Source organism: Chelonia mydas, chromosome 9 (genome assembly GCF_015237465.2).
Source record: "Chelonia mydas isolate rCheMyd1 chromosome 9, rCheMyd1.pri.v2, whole genome shotgun sequence".
NCBI classification, from domain to species: domain Eukaryota; kingdom Metazoa; phylum Chordata; order Testudines; family Cheloniidae; genus Chelonia; species Chelonia mydas.
In genome coordinates this window covers 92,044,495-92,070,672 of record NC_057855.1, presented here as the reverse complement: position 1 = coordinate 92,070,672, position 26,178 = coordinate 92,044,495, and the positions used below count along the sequence as shown (strand labels likewise).

At 39.5% G+C, this 26,178-nt stretch overlaps 1 long non-coding RNA gene across 3 annotated transcripts in view; it reads right to left on the bottom strand.

Annotated features, from left to right (window-relative positions):
- LOC122461752 overlaps positions 1–26,178 on the bottom strand; it is a 179,078-nt gene that overhangs the window by 17,456 nt on the left and 135,444 nt on the right. For all 3 annotated transcript variants that reach the window (XR_006283908.1, XR_006283907.1, XR_006283909.1), the window contains exon 2: positions 9,027–9,106. This is a non-coding gene — a long non-coding RNA (uncharacterized LOC122461752). The remainder of the gene's footprint in view (positions 1–9,026; positions 9,107–26,178) is intronic.

The following is a 26,178-nucleotide window of genomic DNA, read 5'->3' as shown; positions in this document are numbered from 1 at the left end:
ATTTAAAGACTGAGCTACTGTTAAAATTCCATAGCCATTGAGCTCTTAACATCCAAAAACTAATGTGAAACTAAAGCACTCATTCTGACTTGCTACACAAAGAGGGTCATTTTAACAGCTTACTAATTATGCCTTGCTAAACTTCTTGTCTGAGTATTTTCTGGTCTATTGTACCTGAAACAATCTTGTATTAGACAATTTATTTAACTCATTAGAAAAAATTAAAGGAGTCTGTGTTCAGACCCCTGCCTGGCATAATGAGATTTTTTTTTTTTCTGAAAGTCAATTACATTTTCAAAATAAATAGTGTTTATTTTCTTCCACCAATTTAATGAAGTAGGAATAAAGATCACTGAGCATTTTTGCCTCAGGGCCTTTTTAATGCTTATCATGAGAAGGAGACCATACACAAAAGCTTTTGTGGAAACATGTATTCAACCACAAGCTAAAGCGGATGTGTGACTGGAAGCCGAAAAATTCATTGTGTGGTGTTTGATCACAATATCGATTGCTTAACGAATCCGGGACAAAAATCTGTGAGAAAGAAGGAGAGATTAGACCAAAGGGAAGTGTGTGTTGGGGGTGGGGGGAGAAGGAGCTACTGCCTTAAATCAATATGCAAACTTCTCTGTGTTGGAAAGTCAGAAGTAGTCCCTGCTGAATCAAGCCCAAGCGATGGAATTAAAGTGTTTAAGAACTGTGAACTAGAACTAGTTTCACAGTAGCGGATCAGTGTCTATGAGTCTTAAGGCACTTCTGTGGTAATATTTAATATTCTACTGGTTACTATACCAGAAACTTATTTTATCACACACACAAAAAATAACCCCTAGAAAAATGATGTCTTTACTGGCGCTAAGCAACGTCTGGTTACCTTGAATTAAATAGGTGGCTGGATGACTAAGGAAAGTGGTAATGTAATATCACAGAAATGTAGGGCTGGGACGGAACTCAAAATGTCATCTAGTATATACTCCCATTCTGAGGCAGGATTAAGTATACCTACATCATTCCTGACTCGTGTTTGTCTAACCAGTTGTTAAAAACCTCCAATAGAGTCTTTCACTTCTTGACAGTTCACAGAGTAAATTTGCTTCAGATCTATTGTGAATGGAAGTAGCTACAATACCAGTACACCTTCACAACCTACTGCATCTAAATGAAGTTGGTGGTCAGAGTTCAGTTCCTAATGAATGTACAACTACCAGCACAAATGGAGTGAGTGAGCAAGCATTAGATTAAAGACTAAGGCTGGACAAAACATTGTCCATCAATTTTTTAATGGAAAATGGACTTTTTGACAAAATGAAAATATTTCACAGAAAAGTGTCTGTTTTCCTTGAAAATGTTCTCATTTTCATAGGAAAACCAAAACCCTGAAAATATGTGGTTGAATTTCCTTTGTTTTTTGTCCAAAATGTTTTCAGCACACAGGGGCCAGGAGGAAGCTTTCTCACACCCTCAATGGAAGCCCCAACAAGGACTAACAACACCGCTCAGCCTCCAGCCCACAACAGTATTATGTTGCCTTTTTCCTCTTGCTCCACCCATCTGCAGGGTATTTCTATATCATGCCTCCTCCCAGGTTCTCCCCACTCACCCCGACCTCTTTTTGTACTCAATGCTTCCTTAGTTCTCTTGGCAGGGAGCACCCATCCATCAGTTTCATCAGCCCTGGTCTTCCAGCACTTCCTGTTGAGAACCCCACCCCCAGGTCTTTCCCTCATTCAGGGGTCCTCTCCTTGTGATCCTAAGGCAACTGTTAATATATCCCCAGTACAGTCACATTGAGGCCTCTGGGACTTGCCTCCTATCAGTTCCTACTGGCAAACTACATCTCCCAGAATTCCTCTCCATAAAGGTCTCAACCCTAGTAAAAGGTGACCTAGCAACCCCTGCTCATAAAGATGCTCTTATGCTTTGTCATCTTTACATGGAAAAAATACTGGAAAAGTTTTTAATGTCGTGTAGTTTATGAATACAATTTAGCAGCTGGATATAAGGAAAAGTCAGCCTCTATCTGGAAAGAGTTTAACCCTTCCCTCAAATAATGTTATCAGTCCGATTAAAGAAAACATGGTTAGGGGGAAATGAGAACAGATATAAAATGTTAGAGTGAAAAATGTTACTGACAAGCAAATTAATCACAATATTCAGCTAGCTTATTTCTTGGGTAGGTTTCTCAGTTTAGTGTTGGAAATGTAACTGTTTTCATTTACTTAATTGTTAATCAAAACTGAAACTTTCTGTGGGAACATGTCAATTTAGACAAAATTTCTCACTCTCTCTTTTTGGAGGGATGGGGGGCAAGTGAGATGAAGTGTGTCATCTTAGCTGTGAGGTCTGTTAGGTCATGGACCAATCTCCCCACTGACGTGGTAGAGGCCTCATCTAGTGATACCTTTAAGAATAGGGAAATTTTAGAAATACGTACTGTAGTGGAAACCGTGCATTATCAAGGAGATGGACTGGGTGATAAAAATGTCTTTGACACCTCTTTTTTTATGTGAGTCTGAAAAAAGTCTACTGAAAAGCAAGGAACCAGCCCCAACTCCAACTTGGAACATTACTTCCCACCCAAGTCAGATAGTACTGGTAGATGCTACCACAAAAATGTATTCCTTTTCCTCCTGTTACGTGTACTAGTCAAATCCGTCTCTGGTGTTAAGTCTATTTAATGCAATGGATTTGCACAGAGATTGAATTTAGCCTGTTATCTTTAACATTCTCACCTAACTGAGATAATATGCTTGTACTGAACTGGGCTAGTTTATTAAATATAAAAAGTTATTTTCCCTACAGTCTGTATTGTTCCATCTTGTGAAATTATTATTGTGCAGAATTGCATTGTCTTTGGCATATCTCTCACCTTTACGTAACTCTTAAATGACAAACAGTTTACTGGTTATTTAGATAGTGCATGAATAGCAAAGACAACTGTCCTGTTCACAATGTTCTTTTTTGTCATTTATTTTCAGCTGTTATCTGAATAGATAACATCTTTGTGAGCTGAAAGTAAATGTGATCACTTTAAATTTTCATTATTGTCCCTCTGTTATCTTAATGCCAGTTTAAATGCTGATACCTTCAGTTGACTATGTGATAAAACATGTAGAACAATTAAATTTTAAAGCTATATATTTATTTTTCAGCTTGGAAAGTGTCTATCGGTTCAGATTAAAGCATTTCCAGTCAAATGGACAATGCCCAGACAAAAGGGCCTAGGTGAATATTCACAAAAAGTAGGTAACATAGGTCAGACAATCTGAGCAATAAATTATTTGTGAATGTGAATCCATTTACATCAAATATTTGGCTTCTACAGATACAAATAAGAGATGGATAATCTGAAAACTTTAGTGAATTTTAGATGGTTAGTCTTACAGTAATTCCTCTTTTAGGGGCAATATTTTGGCCAATGAAGTTTATGGCTTGTGCTGTTCCCCTCCCACTAAAATGAAAATTCCACCCAATGCAGAATGAATTCACTGTTTTTGAAGTGTCTGCGCCATTCTAAAACAAAAACAGAGTAACCCGCTCCACAAATGAAAATGCCCTCATATCTTAAAAGAAAAATAAATTACCTTTACATTGTGCCAAGACATCACTGAGATACAATCTCCCAATGCAACATCTGAACAACGCTGGCAGACAATGTAGGCATTAGAAAATGTCACTTCAGGGATGCACTACACACTACTTTCTGACATCATTAATTAAAATGGGGGGTGTTGACAAATAATCATAATGTTGGTTATTGATTTCAGGCTTTATTAAGAGCACGTTTTCATTTCCCACTTTTAGCTACTGAATTTTCTTGACTCTTTCCTGGCTGGAATCTCTCAACATCTAGCTTCAATTCAGGAAACCAGGGTTTGTTTATGGTGCTACCATTCATCTCCAGGGATCAGGTAATGGGGAAAAATATAGTCATCCTTTATAGGAAAAAATTCTATAGAATTTAAGACAACATTATAAACTTTAGATTTATATACTCTTTTTGACCCATTTATTATTATCTGTATTGTGGAAACATCGAGGAGATACTGCCCCATTGTGTTTGGCACTGTATACATATTACAGAGATGGGCCCTGTCCCAAAGAGTTTACAATCTAAGTATAAAACAAGAGGCAACAGCACAAAACAACAAACAGACTGGAGAAGCACAAGGAAACAAGATGATGATTCTGCTCAGCATGATAAGCCGTGGTCTTAGCTCTCCAACTAATATCACATTTTCTGTTGGTATCATGGCAGAGAAGAATTTTAAGTAGGTGTTTGAGGAAGGACAATAAGGTGGCTTTGTGGGTATTTAAAAGGAAGCCCTTTATATGGAATTATGTCCCTGCTACAAACTTTTTTAGTATGGTCTAGCCAATCCATTGAAAGGATATCACTCTCCATGAGATCTCATAAGGATCTAGAGATCTTCTTATGAGATACCTTCAAGTGCCTATAAAACCTGATTTTTCACCGATTAAGCCCTATAGGATTTTTCATAAGGGGCTTTGCAAGCAGTGTTCCACCTGCAATTCCAAAAATCTGCCCATAATCCCATCAGAGGAGCATGTTAATTATTTCCCTGCTGAACAGTTAAATAATTTGGACTTTAAAAATCATCATTATGAGTCAGAGCTAGCCTTTCCTTGAGACGAACAGGGGGAGGTCACACAAATCTTAGGACCAAATGCTGAACCCCAAAAGCAAATCCCAAGTAAAAAACTGTCTTCGTGTAAAGGCCCTCGGAAAAGGAATAAATCTGATGGCTGTGTGTAAAATAGATACTCCACTGCAACTACCTTTTCATGGGCTTTTGTAGCAGCTAGGCTATCTGTGTACCACATATATAGGACTGTTAGGCCTGTGAATCAATATAAGGGAGGAACTACGGGCCACACCACCATGCTGCCCCTCTGATGACACCAAAGGCTCCACCTTGTCTCCAGTTTGACTCCACCCGGAATAATGGAAGCATAACCGTTTAGCTTCCTTAGGGCATTCCATTCCACTGTGGTGAGTGGGAAGCAGGGCAGGAAGAGAATTCTCTATCCTGTAGTGCTATCTATACATTCTGTCAGCCTGTAGTCTCAGCATTGCATTGGTTCACATTCAGAATAACAGCCTTGCACCCATTTGGGGGCAAACATTAAGAGGCAAGTCTTCAAAAATCTGCAGTCATTTGAAAAGGTGAGTGTTGTGCCCAATCAAGTCTGGAATTCAAGGGGTGTCAACCAATGTGAAGCAAACCTGGAAAGAAAGGTTCACATGAAACTCTACGTGAGCCAAAACCTCTGACATTGTCACAGGCCAGATAGAGCAGAGAAGATCTAAAAAGAAATGTCCTTTTTCCTTCAGGAACTTCTGAGGGAGCTTATATAAATTAAAAGCTTCACTATAGCGTAGCCATATTTCCTACTTACTGTATAACTGTGATGCAGCTTCTCTTCAAGAACAGTTATGCAGATCTGTTGAGTGCAAGCAGGGTTCGTTTGTATAAATAACCTTGTCACTTCGTATCTTGTATTTCTAGTTAATTTGACAGAGCCATTACAGAAAAAGCCAACCTGACAAGTTCCTACCTGCTGAAAATGCTGATAGTAGGTAATCTGGCCAGAACACTTCAAGACCTCCACATTTCAAAGTCATAATATAATTTTAAAAATTAAAATCACCTCTGCATGTTAAAATCAATCTAATGACGCACCTAACTCAACTTATTTTTTTCCTAGCAAAAAGCGGTCACAGATTCCTTCTTAATAGATTGTCCTGCTAATTTACTTTAGGAAGGAAAGCCTTTAATAGCTTGTCACAAGGTACATAATCTAGTATCCGATAAGGAAAGGGAAAGCAATAGTACAAGCAATGCTGTGGCATACACGTACATCCCCGTAGAAGGATAAATGTGAAGGAAAGGAAAACTAAAAATGAAGCTCAAACATGGGGATGAAGATGAGGCACAGAGGAACAGTGTCCTGAAGATATTTCTCTCCGACATGCACATACCAGCAGAGGGAAGGCCACATGTGCATTTGGGTCTCTCATTTCAAAGACAGAGGTTCCTTTGAAATACAACAATGAAAAACAAGGTCCATTTGGAGCCGCAAGTGCAGATTCAGCAGTGCCCGGAACAAAGGTAGTTTTGATTATCTGCACAACATGACTAAGGACTGACCCCAACTGACCACCCAGTTGCTTACAACAGTATTTTAATGGGTTATAAAAGTGGTAAACAAATAGCATGTAGGGAAACATTTCAGAGAGAAGCAGAAAACAAAGAGCCCCTCTCTGCTACAAATAATACTGAGTTAGGGGGTCCTTGGTTATTATATGGTTGACCTGTAATCCTATTATCACATGATTCAAGCAGTTCCTAACTATGGGCTTGTCTTCATGTATGATACTGCAGTACTTTAGTGAGGACACTACTACGCCAACTCTCCCAATGGCGTAGTTCATAGAATATCAGGGTTGGAAGGGACCTCAGGAGGTCATCTAGTCCAACCCCCTGCTCAAAGCAGGACCAATCCCCAATTTTTGCCCCAGATCCCTAAATGGCCCCCTCAAGGATTGAACTCACAACCCTGGGTTTAGCAGGCCAATGCTCAAACCACTGAGCTATACCTCCCCCGAGATAATAGTTAATAGTTAATCCTTCTCCCTGAGAGGTGGTAGCTATGTTGATAGGAGAAGCTCTCCCATCAACATAACGCTGTGTACACCCGGGGTTAGGTTGGTATAACTCCGTTGCTCGGGGTGTGGATTTTTCACACCCTTGAGTGGCAGAGTTATACTCATGTAAGTAGATCTGGCCTATGTTTTAACTGTGTTCTGCAACCAGGCATATCCAAGACCCTAACCTGACTTAAAAGGCACCATTCAGCCAGTGAATATTGCAACCAGATCAGGGACAACTGACTGAGTTGAAATTTGGTCTCGTGACTCAAGTCACATTTGTAGGGTAAAGAGGCCTTTTACTGACTGACTAACCATTGAACACAGTTGGTTTCGGGAGGTCTTTGATCAGTAAGCATTGCCGCTGGTTTTCAAAATTCCTTACTGCTCAAGCTATCTGGGGACTGTTAATAAGTGCAGAACAAAATAGGATAGTAAGTATCTGCTTGCACTTTATATTTCTCCCCCAACAACAACACATTGCCAAAAGGGTTAGGAAAATCTGGACTTGTGCAGTCATGACAATACAAATAAGTCTATTAAATCCTGTACGCTAAGGGTCAGAGTCTCTGCTGTGTTCTGGATGCTGCAAGATATGCCATGGATATGTTCAGTTGACATATGGTGCCTTAAAGATCATTGCCCCTAGGGCACTCTAGCCAAGGCCCCGGTTGATGCAGATCCACTCTGAGAATGAGGGGTCTCATCCCGATTCCCTGAAATCCCTTCCTTCCCTGCTGTGCCAAATACCCACTTGCATCCATCTTCTTGCCAACTTGTTACCTCTGGTCATGTTAATGATTAATTCCGGCCATTATATCTTGGAACAGTATCATCCCTCTTTTGTATGCTAAAAACATCAAGGGATTAATCGTTTATTTCAATTTCTAATGGAGAAGGCCAGAGCCACCTTTGTGTAATGTGCTGTGGACTGGGACAGAATTCAGATCATTTTCTTATTTACTTCACCAAACTCCCCAGATAGACACTGCTTTTTATAAGCCATTGTTCACTGGCTCAAAGATACCTCATTTGAGCAAAATCAGAGACCTTCAGTTTTCTAGTCACATTGGCCACATTAACACTTTAAATTCACAATATAACCTTGTAAGCTTTTAATTTAACAACTAAATAATGGGGTGATCAGAAGCATAGAAAGCTACATAACAATTTATATTGCCATGTCGGACACCGCCAATCTCATTCTAAAACAGGGAAATGTGATTAGACAGCAATGCGATTTCAGGGGCTTGCATACGAAGAGTCAGGGCTGATGGGATTCTCACATTTATTAACCAGTCTAATGGTAGAAAACTCATCCTGAATCAAACTTGCAATTTATTATAGCTGTTGAAGATGTTCCCTGAAAATATGAATGTGGAAGGTCATAAATTTCTTACAATTTTATAACTAACTGCCTCAACTCAATCAAGGAATTTTGAATCTGTTTGTTGTCTAATTTATTCCCATCTATGTCCATGTGCCCTCAGGTATCTTTGGCGACAATTACTCATTGTATACAAACTAATTCAAAATCCTTCTGCTTTTTGGGGATCATTAGAAATGATCTAGGCAACTGAAGTAAAACGGGGGATCTTTAAATAGCCTTTGAATCAGTCCCTGATAGTCTGTCAGCCATTCTATGCTCAGCTCTCACACAGTTTTGGGAGGAAGTGTCTCCCAGAGTTCATTCCACACATTTTAGAATACATCTGGATTCTGGGAGGATTTATATTTGTGAGACTTTAAATGTGAGCACAAATCCAGGAATGTGATCCTCAGATATTTAACTCACTTTTAAGGCCCAATTAAAGTAAGAGTGAAAATGTGGCTCTCTCTATTGAGTCAGTGGGTGCCATGTATAAGGATGCAGTGATGCCATTACAATGGGCCACCTAGATGAGTATATAGTGGAGGATAGGATGGTTTGATGTTCACTGTTAGGGAGAGCAACTTGAAGTCCCAAATCTAAGATGAACAGGGGTCAGATTAATTCTGGTGATTGTTAGTGCACTGTCCAATCACTTACCTGGTTGTCCCTTCAGTTTCTGTAGAGTTTAAGCTTTCATCTTAAAAAAAAATAATAATAATAAGGCCCACATTTTGAAATTAACCACAAAATCACTAACTTTTGTGGAAACTGGTGAGCTCAGGTTTGTAAAAAAAAAAAAAAAAACCTTGTAAAAAACACTTATTCTATTGCATTTACCACTTGTGCTTCAGATTTCTGATAGCCTTGATTTAATATACTATGACTCAATATCAATTTACAGGGTTAACAGCTTTATTAAACACCCAGGATAACTAGACATCTGCATAGTGCTATCAGTAAGCAAAGTACCAAAATCCTGACCGGCTGCAGAAGGAGTCTTGTATGAAGCCTGAAGTAGATACTTTGGGGGTTGTCTTGCTTTTGGTTTTCCAAATCCCAGCCTAGAATCAGAAGAAATTGATCCAGTTTGTTAATGTACATTAACAATCTGTTAGGAGACTATCATACACATTTGTGGTTTACAGTAACTAGTGTTAAATCTTCCCCCAGATATTTGCTGTGTATAAATTTAGACTGTTTGGCCTGCTTAAGGATACCCAATACACTTTTGCACATTTCCAAGATCAATATTAGGACAAGTGGTTTCTCCACAGAAGAAATGTTATCAGAAATTTGAAATGGCTTTTCTTCCTATTACTCCAGAGAGAAGCACTTAGTCCCTTCAGTATCTCGAATTTAAAACATCTTTCTAGCCTGGCTCTCAGTACAGAAAAAAAAACCTTTGAGCAGTAGTGCTAAGGTCTCTTTCCTACTCTCTCTAAATAATTGAAATTACACCAACATACAATTGCAGCCCAGGTTTAAAACGAACAATCTAGCAAAAACACAACATAGCTGTCTTTCACTCATCCTGTTTTCATTTTGTCACCAGAATATCAAGACATACAACAAGGAAGACTTTCAAGGTTTCAAAGTATTCTTTGAACATGAAAGCCAGCTAGCGCCAGCAGCCCAAATAAAAAACTTAACAGCATGATTCATATGGCTTTATAAACTAGAGAAAACAAGTGTAGCAGTTCCACTTCAATTTTATTTTAAACGGTTTGAGTTTTAAGTTTAATTTAATGCTGAGTCAATCCCAAGAAGCACACAGAACATCATAAAATGAAAAAGTTTCAGTTAATGCATCCTGACGGTTGATTCCGTTTATCGCTGCCTGCACTACAGCAATGTCATTAGCAGTGAAGTCAACAAACATCATGAACTGATCATAAGACTTAAGTGCCCCAGTACAGATAGGAATTTAAGGCTGCCCACTGCCCTCCGCTCATGTTAAAACGCCCAGTGAATTCAACAAGAGTTGCATGTGCAGTTAGCAAAAGCAGGATATGGCTCTACATTAGTTGACACGCAAGAGCCTCCTGTTACACACCATAGCAATAAAGCTGTTTGGACCATAATTTCCCAATCAGGATGCCCATTGAATTTAATGGGCATTCCACATTCAAGATAATTGACATCAAGGCAATTTGAAAGTGGCTACAAGCTCCATCAAGTGAGCAAAATACAGAATGGAAAGCATTAGCTATATTACAACAAAACTAGCGGCAGATCCATAGTAGAAGATTTCATTTTCCTAATATCTGAAACAAATTATATTATTAATTGAAACTCACAAGAATTTGAATTATATTAAGTGAAACCAGATATTTAAGAATCTCTTTACCCAAAGTGTTTGAATGTTAGTGTCAAGATTCCTTCATTAAAGGGACATTGCCAAATCGTTTAATCCATCCCCCAATTATTTATATTATCGGTTCACCCAGAGATCTGAACAGAGATCAGGAGTCCACCGTGCTAGGTCATTTGCATACTCAGAGTAAGATAGTGCCTGATCCCAAAGACAAAGGAAGACAGGGGTATTACTTTCTAAGAGTGCACAAACAGGTTAAGTGACTCACTCAAAGAAATCTGCGGCAGAACCAGGAAATGAATCTCTCACACCTGATTCCCAGCTCAACACCTTACAATAATCACAAGATCATCCTTCATCTCAAAAGATGGATTACATTAAGATGCTCAATTATCTGAAAATTCCTCCATTTGTCTGTTTCTAAGAATTGTTCTAAAAATTGTAGCCTTGGTTAGCCAACGGTATTCAATTCTGTACAACAATTCTTTATCCTTTTATAGCAGTTACACCATTCTTGTGAGGTGTTTTGGTCTTGTTTTGTTTTTAACTTGATGGCATTGCTTAAAGCATAATTTACGTAATAAATGAAGCATCTGTAGGGCAGGATAAAGTAATCTGTGTACTGCTGAGTGAGCTTTTGTCCTCCAGAGAGATATTTGTAGCACTCTATCAAAAGGTAGCAACCAACAAGTCCTCTAGGGAGGGTAAACTACCAATGACTGAATGCTCAATGTAATGTTATTAGTAATATTTATTTATATAGTGCCATAAAAGTGCCTGGCAGTTAACATATAAAGGACATGGTCCCTGTCCCAAAGGTCTCATAATCCATGTGTTTGAGTTTGCTAATCTTTACGCAGGTGAAAAATCCTTGTGTGTGCAAGCACATGGACATCAATCTCACTGCTCATGTGTATGAAAATTTGCAGACTGAGTCCCTAAACTTATTTCCTCCAATATGTTCACTCCCACTACTGTCTAATCCTGCAGTAGTTTTACACATGCACACGATTCCCACTGAAGGCAAGGGGAGTGCTGAATGAAGACAATCAGGCCATAATTAGTTGGCATTCTACTTCCTGTCACACTAGGCTCAGACTTTAAGGTGAGAAGGGAACATCGTGTCTGACTTTCTGCACATTGCAGGCCACAGAACCTTGCCCACACTCTCCGGAAATAGGCCCCTAAATTCTGGCTGAGTTACTGAAGTACTCAAATCATGATTTCAAGTCAGAGAGAATTCACCATTTACTCTAGTTTAAACCTGAAAATGACCCAGGCCCCAAGCTGCAGAAGAAGGCGAAAAAACCCCAGGGTCTCTGTCAATCTGACCTGGGGAAAATTCCTTCCCAACCCCCAATATGGTGATTAGTTAGACCCTGAGCATGTGGGCAAGACCAACCAGGCAGATACCTGGGTAAGAATTTCTGTAGTAACTCAGAGACCTCCCCATCTAGTGACCCATCTCCAGCCACTGGGGATTTTTGTTACTAGAAGTCCCAATGGGCCACATGCCATTGTAGGCAGTCCTGTCAATACTATCTCCTCCATAAACTTATCAAGCTCAGTCTTGAAGCCAGTCTTTTGCTCCCACTGGTCCCCTTGGAAGGCTGTTCCAGAACTTCACTCTTCTGATAGAATCCTTCGCCTACTTTTGAGTCTAAACTTGTTGATGGTCAGTTTATATCCATTTGTTCTTGTGTCCACAGTGATGCTTAAATTTAGATAAATACCAAGGAGGGAGAGGAGTTCTCTACAATGTATTTATAGAGAGCAATCATATCTCCCCTCAGCCTTCTTTTGGTTAGGCTAAAACAAGCCAAGCTCTTTGAGACTCCTCTCATAAGGTAGGTTTTCCATTCCTCAGATGATCCTAATAGCCCTTCTCTGAACCTTTCTTAAACATGGGAAACCAGAACTGCACACAGTATTCCAGATGAGGTCTCCCCAGTGCCTTGTATAATGCTACTAACACCTTTTTATCTCGAATGGAAATACCTCGCCTGATACATCCTAGGACCGCATTAGCCTTTTTCACGGCCACATCCCACTGACACCTCATAGTCATCCTGTGATCAACCAATACACCCAGGTCTTTCTCCTCCTCTATCATTCCCACTTGATAAATCCCCAGTTTATAGCAAAACTTCTTGTTGTTAGTCCCCAAATGCATGAATTTGCATTATTAAGTTTCATCCCTTTTCTATTACTCCAGTTTACAAGGTCATCTAGATCTTCTTGTATGATATTACTGTTCTCCTCCATATTGGCTATACCTCTCAACTCTGTGTCAGCCACAAATTTTATGAGCACACTCTCATTCTTTGTGCCACGGTCAGTAATAAAAATGTTAAATAAGATTGATCCCAACACCAATCCCTGAGGAACTCCACTAGTAGACTCCCTCCAGCCTGACAGTGCACCTTTCAGTATGACCTGTTGCAATCATCCCCTTAACCAACTCCTTATACGTCTTTCAATTCTCATATTAATCCCCATCTTCTCCAATTCAACTAATAATTTCTGATGTGGAATTATCAATGCCTTACTGAAATCCAGGTAGGTTAGTTCTTCTGCATTTACTTTGTCTTTTAAAAAAAAAAGTTATCTTCTCAAAGGAGGAGATCAGGGTCATCTGGCATGATCTATCTTCTGTAGAACTAGGAGACATGTTTATGTGGTACAAGGCCACAAACTGGAGTACCACCCCTGCTCTTTAGGAGGGATCATTTATTACCCTGGGTAATTTCAGAACTAAACATAAATTTATTCCAGCATCAAGCACAAGCTCATTGTGATAAGTGATTCATGCTCAGCTACCCAAGCACTTTGTTTCATAGAAGAAAACTCCTGAAACACAAGATCAGAAAGTTCTACTTGGCTGCTGTCTGCCATACAGCATCTGATTCTACTCAAAGTTACAAAGTGGTTGGTTGACAGGTCGAACCGGACCCCTCTTTGGTGATTGTAAACCAAATTCAAATGTCAGCTCATTTGGGAACCTGATGCCCAGAAATGTCCCACCAACCAGGAATAAATTGCAACAAACAAAATAAAAGGGGCATGTGTATTATTCAGTCATTTTATTTTGTTTCTGCTCATCTCCTCGTTCCTTCCACTCGCTAGTGCTTCTGCTTTAGCAGGAAACATTATAGCTAGAAATAGGCAAGAAAGCCATCTAGAGCCTATTTTAACCATTTTCTATAATAGAAGTGAAATTAAGAACACTTATAATCACAGAGAATCAAAATAGATTTGATAATACTGCACCTAGCCTATATCAGTGATGCTTCTATTAGAATAATTATCCTATAATACTGAGCATAATGTTAGGAAATTGGTATTAAAAGAAATGCTGCTATTAGACAGTTATTACAATAAAATGATTTTACTATAAAACAATGGATGTGACAGACTCACTATGCCGCTCTGAGTGAATCCAAATTAAATGTTTTCCTCTGATTTCAGATGTATTCAGAATTAGCTACATTCTTCCAGGAATATACTTCTTAACGGTCATCAAGATAACTCAAGAAAAATACTGGTGTCATTCAATAGTTTATAGCACATTTATGGGCTCTCGAACCCTGTAAAAATCTAATGGGTATTTCAGAATTTAGAATTTTTTTGAGGGACACGCTGTAAAGATCCAATCTCTTCTCTCCTGAAAGATTAGATCAGAACTTCATGGCTTGGAACTCTCTCTTTTCTAAGCACAATTTTAGTCTCTGATCCTGAAAAGGGATTGGGACCAGCCCAAAGTTCCATTCATATGACACCTTTTGCTAAATCAGGACATTAGAGATAAAAGATAGCTCTTTCCTGCCATAGTATAAATATCCCAGGCCAAATTCAGATCCTACTCCTGACATGTATCTGGAGCAACTCCACAGAGTTCAAAGGAATTCCTCCAGATTTACACAGGTCTGAGTCAAATTAGATTTTTTTTAAAAAAAGTCTGTGTGAATTTAAAGACCCTGATTCTAATAGTACTTAGACAAGTGCAAATTAGATGTTCCACTAGAGTCAATTGAGTTACATTGGTGAAAAGAAGATATCAGAATCAGGTCTGAAGACAAAGATGGATGATACAATAAGAGTAAGTTACATTTTAGAAACAGAGGCTGGTGAAAATGATTTATCTCCTAGAAATTATTAATGTTCATACTTTGCACTTTTACAGCTATTTTCATCCAGTAATGTCAAGTGCATTAAAACAGTAAATAAGTCTCATAACACTTGACAGGTATTTATTAGTGTATCCATTTTACAGATGAGTAAACTGAGACAGAGAAGTTAAGGCCATCGGCCTTATTTTGGAAATTCAAGTTTTGCTTGCCCAATTTTCATGTGTAAAACTGGGCACCAAACTTTGAGGCCACTGTACTATAAAGTAAATCCTCCAGGAATTGCAGAGAAGCCATACTACCTGTTCACCCTTCATGCAGTCTTTGGTTTCCTGGGACACTCTTACTGAGAGAAGCCCAGGACACAGCTGTCTCAGGCTGCCGCTACACAGAGTAGAGAAAGTTTGTTACCCCATTTCCACACCTAGTTCCTAATAAAGAGTTTCTTGACATAGGTCTGCTCATCATTAAGATACTACAGCCACTCTTGAAAGTTTTGGCCTAAATGACTTGCCCAGAATCCGCCAAGGTCAGTGGCAGACCAAGCCATAGAACTCAGGACTTCCTGTTCCCCATGGTAATCAGCAAACTTCCCCATTAGAGAGAAAAGTTTTGAGTACAAAGATTACATCAGTTGGATAAAATCCAGTCAGCTGTCAGACATAATAATAGAAGATACTTTCCAGTGTAGGACATACTCACTGACAGGTATATAGGTGCACAGTCCCCATAAAAACAATGTTTAAGAGTGCATAAGCCCTGTCCAAACATGTCTGTGCGAATTTATCAACAACATTTGCTCATAATCCATGTGAGGCTCACAAGTATATAATGTAGATTGAAGTCAGGTTTTGATCTGTTACAAAGGACAAGACATAAAAGAACCGTTCTAGACAAAGGGCACGTTTTCATCATTTTTATGAGTCCAATTGATTGTGATATTTCCTCCTGCAACTTGGAAAGTTACTCCTTCAAAGTGAATTCAATGTTCTTTCAAGACATCAGATTGACAGTCCCAAAGACTGAAGTCAGAGAAGGCACAGCTTCGGCAATGGCAATAAACTTCCACTTGTGATCCCACCACTGGTATAGAGGAAGCATGGAGGAGGAAAAAGGGTAAGCCAGTCTCCATAATGTTGGTATCTTTAGCTTCTGTGCTAGGATTAACAAGGAAGTTGCCACTATTACCAATTTAATTTGGATTTGGTAAGGACATCAACATACAGGTCAGCAGTCATTAGATAGCAATGCTTCCATTTAATACTTGTTTGGCCCTGATTATAATCAATTAACCTGAGGTGTAAGACACTTTATTGCATATTTCCAGTCCTGAAAAGATACCATTTGAAACAAAGATTCACAGAAATCATAATGTTACTGACCTACTAAACCATTCAAGCAAGACACCATTCCTATGAGGTCTGTGAAGAGGAAAAAGAAACAAATAGTCCTTATTTTGTGAAAAGGAACATCAGAAACGAAACTGGCTTGAGCCAGCTGGTCTGTGCAGGTACTGAGATGGTAGGTGGGCAGTGAAGGGATTAAAAGGCTTATGCTCTGTAAAGACAACATGTTAATGTAGTGATTACAGGATTTCAAGGGGTAGGTAGCAAAGCCTCAATTATCTAAATATGGATTTAATACAGGTAGTTTAAAATTATGTATTATTGACTCGTGTCTCAAGAGAGTTATCTGGATGAAGGCACGAGACAAATGAAGGCAAAATGAAATAAGAGGATGAGCTGGATACTCGCATCCAGTTCCACTGGAAGGAGGGAGAGCAGGGACTGGAATAGAACTATAATAGATTATACAGACACTTTGGGACCCAAAGAAAGTACTCATGGTCCATCACCCCAGCCTTCCTAACAAAGGGAGGCAACATCCACCTGCTAAGTGTGAAGCAGTTCTCCTAAGAGCCCATGGTATTCCAGTCTTATGCTGGAGGCACTCCTGTAAGAAGGCTGCTACTTCTAGGAGAAAACTGCTTTCCACATCTGTGCATTTTTATTTAATATGGTAAGCCTTGCTTGAACAATTAGCTTGAGTTTTACTTACATCTGAAAGGGCAGCAACAGTCTTACAGGAGAAGGAAGCAAACCTGCCCTTCCCCAAATATGTGAGCTCTTACTTAAAGAGAAGTTGGCTGTGCTTGGTTTAACTCCTACTGCAGGTGGCCAGATGTGTTAGAGGGATGTTTGTTGAAGGAGATGAGTCCGATATTTATCGCTGGGGTGGGGGCGGGAGCAGCGATGCAGGGGGAATAGATGGAGGTATCTGAAGGTCTTTGTTCATCATAGATAGTCACTAATATTCATATATTTTGAAACACTTCACAATTGGGAGACGCATCTTTAAGATGGCTTCTTCACAGTAAGAGGAAACACCCTCATTATCAGTAGATCACCAGTAACTCAAATATTTCTTAAATACGCTTCCATCTATAGCATGTATTAGAAAGCATTCTCCTCCTAGTATTTAACCGATGTTTATCCATCATAATAAAATAATTGTGCAATGTGCCATAATTCAGCACAATTGGCAATATTTGTTTAAGAAGGGTTCACGACTGGAAGATGGAGGGGGTGGGGCTGGGGTATCGCAGGTTAAGGTTTAATCGCACTGATGTAGCTGATCTACTTGCATTACCTGGATGGATTGCATCTAGTAGTATTTTATGTGCCAATCCAGCTGCAAATATTTCAAGAATTTAAAACCAATTTTTAGAGCTTCTCAAAGAATGCATCACATTTGGTTCCTATGGGACAGTCATTAATACCTATTTAAGTTTGTCCAGCACTAAAATTCTCATCTACATTATATGGCTGCATGTTATCACATATTGTGCCACTTTTCGTAGTGAACAAGACATAAAAGAGCATAGGTAAGTGTCTCCTAGAGTCAAGGGAACATCCAAGGTAACTAATACTTATGTGTAAGATTTTAGGGTGAACGAATGCCCAGTCCTGCACCCAATGGAGTTCTCTTTCAATGGCAGCAGGTCCAAACCTATAGTAGCAGGCATTTCCTTTCGTTGACATAAAGTCACTGGTTGGTGGACAGGGTAAAATCATATTCCTTGAAGTTGCAACTCCTATAACAAATGAATGGCATTCCTGGAGGAAAATTTCCTGGCACTCCCTAGAGGAAAATTTACTTTCTTCCAGCATGGTTTTTCATTATGCCACAAAACCTTTTTTAAAAAAAAGCCAACAAAAATACTGGAGGCGTCAGAGTGTCTGAAAGAAAAGATTGCATGGACCCTTTATAACGAGAACTGAGACTCAAGGAGTTGGTACCAACTACCCCGTAAATATATATTTTAATCTGTTGATGTGTGAGGTGAAACTGTATAGTCTTGTCTGCTTTTCTATACTATTGCATGCTTTGTTAATAATATTGACATTTAATATTATTTACCATTTTCTAGGAGCTGACACTCCCTCTAGATCTGAACAAGACAAGCAGTAGTCCCCCCTCTGAAAAGCTTACAGTCTAAACAGTACAGGCATTACGAGGAGAGCTTTTCAAAAAACCACCATTCTACACAGCAATACATCCCAGTATTTCGAATCAGCTACACGTAGTTGGACCCCAGTCTTTGTGTAGATCTTATGACCATGCAAACAACCAGGCAGGTTGTCCGGCAATCAATCCAGAGCCCAGCAAAGATGGGGGGTTCCAGAAAAAAAGTAAATGGATATTTATCAAGCCTGCAAGTCCTCAAATATACCCAGAGTCTGCAAAATGTCAAGCACATCACAAAAATACATCCTAACAGCTGAAACAGTGTCTGTTTCCAAAATGAGGGGTGCAAATCCAATAGATTTCATATTGGACTAAACAACTATATGAACTAAATACTAAATGTCACAGACTCTGAAAATTACAAGACAGTCAATATTTCCCCCAGAGTCCTGTGACTAGTGTGCAGAATACAAACACGCCATTCCTTATTTTGGGGGGATGATGATAGGTTTGGGTTCAAGAGGCTTTAGATCAGGTCTCATGATCTACATTTCCAAGAGTGATTAGTCTTTGGGGGGCCTCTGTCTGACGTGCCCCATTTGAGATCCCTTAAAGGGCTTGATTTTCAGAAAGCGTTGATCATGTACCCACAGAAAATTAGGCACCCTAGAAGGTATCAGAAGTTAGAAATGGAGACACTCATCATTACTAGTCACTTTTAAATACGGTAAGTTGGATATTATGGGGAGCTGGTTATATTTATGTGCCATCAGCCTTTACAGGGCCCCTTTAAATGTCATTTACCATCTACTAAATTCTGGGAATTGAGAGCACCTTAATAATTTCAGGACTATTCTGAATTTACTGTAGCATAACATGTTTGTATTTTCTGTAATTTACATTATTTTCCATAAATTGGAATCTGGTACTATTTTAACCTGGTTTTATTTAATTTGTAGCATGTGCCTATGTCTGTTCAATTCTGAATACTGATGCACATATCTGAAAGTTTAAAAAAAAAAAGTAAGGAATGTAGACCTGCTGTAATCCAGACTTGAACTAGTAATCACCAGGGCAACAGGATTTGATTACATACTTCATTGTAAGAGTGTCTCTGAAATGAGGGAATACAGCATAAATTAATCTGACTCATAGGTATTTACATCTGCTCATTACCCACAAAACAAAACAAAAACCCTACATCCCACATTCACTACAGACAATGATGGTGGGCAGAATATAAATCACCAATTACCAAGAAAATTTCCAATTCTGGCCTTGGTTAATAAAATGACAAAATACAGGGAGGCAAAACACACAAAAAAAAGACTATTTTAGGTTTAGGTTTCTCATGACATAACAAGATTTGATCTATGCCTTTGAAATGTCACGAATCATAAAAATATAGTTACCTGAGTCTCACAAAACTGTCCATGGTCGAGCACCCCCTTTAGGAGCTACATGAGGAGCGCACGCATGCGAGTGCAATTATCCCCACCCCATGGGCTGCTGCAGGGGGTAGCTTTTTAGCAAGGCAATGCTCAACCTGTCACACTAATCCGTAAATTACTATCAGGTACAGTAAGTGGTTCCTGAAAGAAAGTATTGATTTGTGATTAAATATCTCACACCTCATTTTATTTTCCAGGCATTCATTTGTTTTAAACCTCATTCATGTTTCCTTTTAACTGTGGCCGGTAGCCTGGTATTTGCCCATTAGTTTTAATTCTTATTGTGGCTTCGCTTTTGTCTATTTTATAAGATCTTTCATCTATTCTTTACTATCACTAATCCCTCCTGTGATGCTCCCAATAGTGGCGCAACAGCAAGCACCAATTTCAGGCAGATTCTCCAAAAACCGGGGCACGAAAACTGGTCGTGAGTTCGAAACTTAGATTTCATCCACCAACTGCTCCAAGTGCAAACTCCTCCGGCACATTAACAGCCTTAAATGGAGAGAGACAGTTCACTTGGCTGCTCCGGTCTGTCCTCTGTGATAAATGGCCCGTAAGACTAAGAATCACAGCAATATTCCCTTTACTTCTAATCCCAAAGGGCTAGTCACTTACCCCTGGTCAGTTGCACCTTAGATCTCACGCCAAGGTGAATGCTTGTGGCCAATTCTATAATAATCATATGAAGATTTATTAAATAGGCACAGGAAACTAGAGTGTTGTTTACAAAGTTAAAGCAAGTGAATACAGACACATAAATGAGTTACAGTCTTAGATTTTTAAAAGGTAAAGGCATCTCTAACAAGCAAGCTCTATTTGTCCTTCAGGGTTAACCTAGGCTAAAAGGCTGGGGATCTCTTACTTATGCCTAGGAAGCTCCTTGTCCCCCAGAGTCCTAGCAACATAAAGAAGCCTAGTTACTTTTGTTTGGGGTTTTTATTTCCCTCCTGCCTTGTGTTCCCAGCAGCAAACTCAGCTGACTCCACTCCCATGACTCATCTTCACAGGGAGAAGATGAAAATAGTCAGAGTCTTTAGTCCTTTTGTGGACAATTCCTCAATCCAGATGTAGGGAGTTTCCAGTTGTAAGATCCAACCATAGCCTGTCTAGTATCAAGAGGTCTCCTCTTTTAGGGGGAGCATAACAATTTATGTAGAAGAGCAGCCTTCCACAGTAATTAACCTCCCTCTCCTGTATGGTGATTCGTACAGTCACAGAGACTCACACTATACCTGCTCAAATATTACATTACAATATGGTATACAGCTAATACAAGTGAGATTAGTTGATTAGCCACCCCCAGCCTTTGAGCATGACTAATTGGCGTTTTACCCTGTACCTTGCAGGGCATGGTGGTTAAGCCCCATCACAATATCACATGTTCCCTTTTTTAGCACCTAATTGTTCAATCCTTGCTCACCAGCAAGCTCCCAGGGAAGTCAGGGAGTCCATGGGATATGCAGAGTGTGCAGAATTAAGCCCCAAGAATTCCCAGGCCCCAATCCTGCTGTGAGCACTGACTGCAGGCTGACTTCAAAACAAAAGGGAAGTTAGGACAAAACAGCTCTCTTTAGAGTAGTTTGTGTTTTGCTGTATTGACAAGGAAGACAGGGAATATTAGGAGAGAAGCAGGAGAAGATATTTCACATATTTAAATGGTAGAATTGGTTGCACCAGCAGGAAACTTTTAAATATAGGAACCCAAGAGAGATCTAATGAATATTTTACAGGAGAAAACCTAACCGCCCAGCTAGCGCACCTCTACTTGTGGTTTGTTTGTTTTTTAATGGGATTGTTTTAAGTTAACAAGATGAATACCTTCCCAGTGAAACAGTCCACCTAGGGAGATAAAACTCACATCAGAGCAGGAACTCTCCACTGATGTGAGTTCTCAGAAGAAGTGCCCCCAGTTATGCTTTCTCTTAAAAGAAGCATCCCTGTAGGCACAGTACATGAAAGAAGGAAAAATGGTGCTTTACCAACATAGGGCCTGATGCATCAATGGCTCTGCACCTCCATTAACTTGGTGTAGCATTTAACCATTAACCACCATTAAATGGTGTAGCATTTAAAGGAGCAGACCTATGTTGCTTACGGATAGAAACAAAAACACATTTGTGAGAGAGTCCAACCCCACTTTCTCTGTAGGAAAAATGACACTTGCAGTCTTCACTTTTTTTTTTAATGGTTTAATGTGTTTTCCATTCTTATCCCATTCATTGTTATGAGAGTGGATTTAATTTGCTCAATTTTCTCTTCTCATTAGTTATTTTCTTTGCTGAGATACCATCGATGGCCTGCATTTCTCTGCACAATGTACTTTTGAATTCTAGAAGTCTAGAAGTAACGTCCAGTTATATGTAAGGTACAAAATAGGAAGAAAGCTGCAATAGTAAGTTATTAATTTATTTTTCTGTGGACCAATTTGAGGGACGTTGTGCTTTCTTGACTATACTTTATAAAGCTGGAAGGGAAAGGAAAAATCCTATTCTGATTTTGGGTTCCTGGTCCCAACATCTCTTAATTGTTCTAGGATTCTTCTTCCGTTCCCATCTCTGACCACAGAATTAGATGATAGAAGAGAAAAGCATCATTAGATGACTGCAAAATACTATCTAACACACATTTTACACATACAGCTTTCAGCATTATGTGGTAACAGTAGCAGCTGCACTGCCCAAAACACCTGGGTGGGATTAGTCAATCTTCCCGGTGATCATGGACATGAGAAATGCACAAAAGCTTCTTCACCAGCATTTAACATAAATAAGGATTTGAGTATTGAGCAAGGCTTAAATTGCGGTGTGAAATTCACACCTACTAGCATTTCTCTGTGCTTAATGAGATCAGTCTCCTTATCTGCCTGCCTGGGCTGGCCATTGCACAAAAGCATTCTGGCCAGGGAGTGATAGATAGGCACAAGCCACGTTTGGGGAACATGGAAATGGACCAACTTAGGGGGAGTTTGGATCCAGATATAGCCCTACATTTTTTCCCAGTTTGTTTCATAATAGTAATAATGCTTCCCAATACTCTCAGTCCTTGCCTATTATTTGGCATATTGTTAAAATCAAATTGGATGCCAGCACAGGATTTTAATGACAATACTCCAGCTAACAGATGTGTGAAGTCATTTTAGTTTAGTGTAACAAGTGTTTGGCATTGGGAAGAGAGAGACAGCTACACGTTATAAACACTGGGGAAAGAAATCAGAAGTACTGAGAATAATACCTAATGCTGACACGGCAGGAAACTCTTTTCCGTACTGGGTCAGGCTATTGGTTCATCCAGCGTTTGATTCGTCAAAGGATACTATAAAAACTGCTAGATAGTGGGAGAAATAACAGAGAAAGAGGAAGGAAAATTAATCCTGACACTCTTTTATATGGCAGTTAGTTCTTGGTGCTGACCTGGATCTAGACTGTTCTCAGTGGTAGCTGATGACAGAACAAGGAGTAATGGTCTCAAGTTGCAGTGGGGGAGGTTTAGGTTGGATATCAGGAAGAACTTTTTCACTAGGAGGGTGGTGAAACACTGGAATGCATTACCTAGAGAGGTGGTGGAATCTCCTTCCTTAGAAGTTTTTAAGGTCAGGCTTGACAAAGCCCTGGCTGGGATAATTTAGTGGGGGATTGGTCCTGCTTTGAGCAGGGGGTTGGACTAGATGACCTCCTGAGGTCTCTTCCAACCCTGATATTCTATGACCTGACTGGTTCTCAGGACAACATGGGAAAGGGTCTGACTAGTTCCACTCACCCTACCTTGTGTATGCTTCCCCCAACCAGCTGGCTTCATCTCTAGCAGACACAGAAGATGGGGCATGATAGAGCATAACAGCAGCGCTATAGAATTACAAAAAAGTTGAACTCTTGAAATTGTGTTTGAACAAACAGAAAAAAGAATCTCAGTTCAGATTAATCAAACTGGTTTGTTTCAACCATTTCAGAGAGCTTGTCTGCACGGGACATCCAGGAAAGTTCATTCCAATTAGCTAAAGGTAGTAATTTGAAGTGGATTTGTTAGTCACATTAAATCCCCGTGTGGAAGTTTGACTTAATTCTCTTTGGAAGTGAATGCAGCCTGCAAGGCTGGCTTAGCAGACATGGGCAAGCCCAAATTAAGGCAAGACAAACTCAAAGAAGTAATTGCTGAAACAACTAACTATTGTGAATAATTTATAGGAAATCAGAGAGGCAGAACCTAACTAACCTAACTATTGTGGTAGCTAGTAAACAAAGTAGGCAGAAACTGAACTGATCAGATTGCCTCACGCAATCTGCAAAGCGATTGGTCTTCCCATGCAAGAAATATATATGTTAGTAGCTAGGAAAGGTGTATAGAAACTGTCCGAGGTGTTACATGGAGTGGACTTGTGGTATCACCTTGTACCTAAACCCCCTGAGTCTGTGCCTGGCTAGCGTGGGCAAAGAGCTGTTTCATGCCTAATAAAGTAACCTGAGTGAGGAGTTAAGCCGAAGTTTTGTTTTCTGGATCTGTGCTATTTAACCTTAAAGATAATTGTATCTGAAAAACAACTATTGAAACACTTATAATAGATCCACTGAATTAATAGTTCATTCTTCTCTTCTTGGATTCAGAACTAATTCCTGGCCTGTACTGACTTTACTCTTACTACAAAATTCAATTTGCATCGTTAAAGTCCTGAGTTTATTACATTTGCAACTGACACAGATCAGCCCCAGAAAAAGTCTATAGTTTTGGGAAATTGTTTCTAATGTGAAACTTTTTCTGAAAGTACTATTACAAATTTTATGAACTGATTAAACCTTAATAAGCCGCTTTGATTGAAGAAAATATTATATGAAGGTCAATAGGCATAAAGGTCAATCTCAGGTACCCATGGCACAGCTGGAAAACCTCTGTAGCCATTTATAAATCTACAACCTAGAAGTGGTCATTGCCAGTCAGAGATTAAGGGTTTGATCCTGCTCTCACTGGAGACAATGGCAAAATTCCCATTAAATTCAATGGAACAGGATCGGGTCCTTAACCTGTTAACTAATGAATTATGAGGAGCCTAAAGACGTGCACAAGATATCTGATATTAACACACATCTTGTTAGTGGTCAACATTTTTCATCTATGTGACAGAAATCTCTCCACCAAAGTGATTTTCCCCCCTCACCCTTTTGTTTGTGTTTCAGAGAGATAGGTACCAGAAGCTGCATAACTGAGTGACCAGATAGATGCACGAAATACACCTAAGGTTTTACACGCTGGTAACGGAAACAGGAAGTGTCAAATGGATATTAGCAGCCCAGTGACACACTGGTAGAGGCCAGCATTTGCGTGTAAGAAATAAATTTGCAAAATATTTAGCAGACAGACATGCAGGTATGCTACTCTCTACACAGAGATCTAAGTGGCATTACACAAGAGCACGTACTTCAGACACTGGCGTGGCTGAGCAATGTTGCCAACTCTCATGATTTTATCATGAGTCTCTATTATTTTCTGTAAAGCCCCAGCTCCTGGAGTCAAGTGGATGTGATTATTTCAGCCTTCATTTTTAAAAGAAAAAAGTAAGTTTCGAGCCCTTGTGTCTCTGGAAGCTTCAGAATGGGACCTCAGTGCACCCTAAAGGCTTAAAAAGCAGAAGGCAAATTAAAAAAAAACCACCAAATCTATTATTTCTTTACATAATCTCATGATTTTTAAGCCAATCTCACAATTTTTGGTGAGCCTGACTCATGATTTTTGAACATTTGGGGTTGGCAATACTGCTGTCCTATTTCCCTGGAAGGCCAGGTTTTACCTATACTTATAAAGGAACCAGTTAATGTCTTGTCCTGGAAATGATTTTTGGAAAAGACCCACAATGGGATTAGGCATTGTAACACCTCATGTTTAGGTGTTCTGCTCTTCACTGGAATCCTCAGCCCCAAATTGGACACCTAGACTCCCTATCCAATGCCTGGGGAGGGCAAGCTAAATAGAAGTCAACAGTTTGACTCAGAACAGGTTTTGCTGTTGCAAAAAAAAACAAAAAAACAAAAAAACAAACATCCTTCTGGGATATATTAGCAGGAGTGTTGTCAGCCATACACGAGAAGTAAATCTTCTGCTCTACTCCGCGCTGATTAGGCCTCAGCTGGAGTATTGTGTCCAGTTCTGGGCGCCACATTTCAGGAAAGATGTGGACAAATTGGAGAAAGTACAGAGAAGAGCAACAAAAATGATTAAAGGTCTAGGAAACATGAGCTGTGAGGGAAGATTGAAAAAACTGGGTTTGTTTAGTCTGGAGAAGAGCAGACTGAGAGGGGACATGACAACTATTTTCAAATACATAAAAGGTTGTTACGAAGGAGGAGGGAGAAAAATTATTCTCCTTAACGTCTGAGGATAGGACAGGATGCAACAGGCTTAAATTACAACAAGGGTGGCTTAGGTTGGACATTAGGAAAAACTTCCTAATTCTCAGTGTGGTTAAGCACAGAAATAAGCCCAGGGAGCTTGTGGAATCTCCATCATTAGAGATTTTTAAGAGCAGGTTAGACAAACACCTGCCAGGGATGGTCTAGATAATACTTAGTCCTGCCATGAGTTGAGGGGGCTGAACTAGATGATCTCTCAAGGCCCTTTCCAGTCCTACGATTCTACAATTCTATGATTTTGTTAATAGCTTGTTGTCATCAAAACGCATTATGTAAAAAGACTGCAGACAGAACACCTACTTCTGATTATGCCGTGCACAAGAATTACATTCCGCCCCCTAGTCATAATTAAATGTTGTTATTCCCATATAAGAA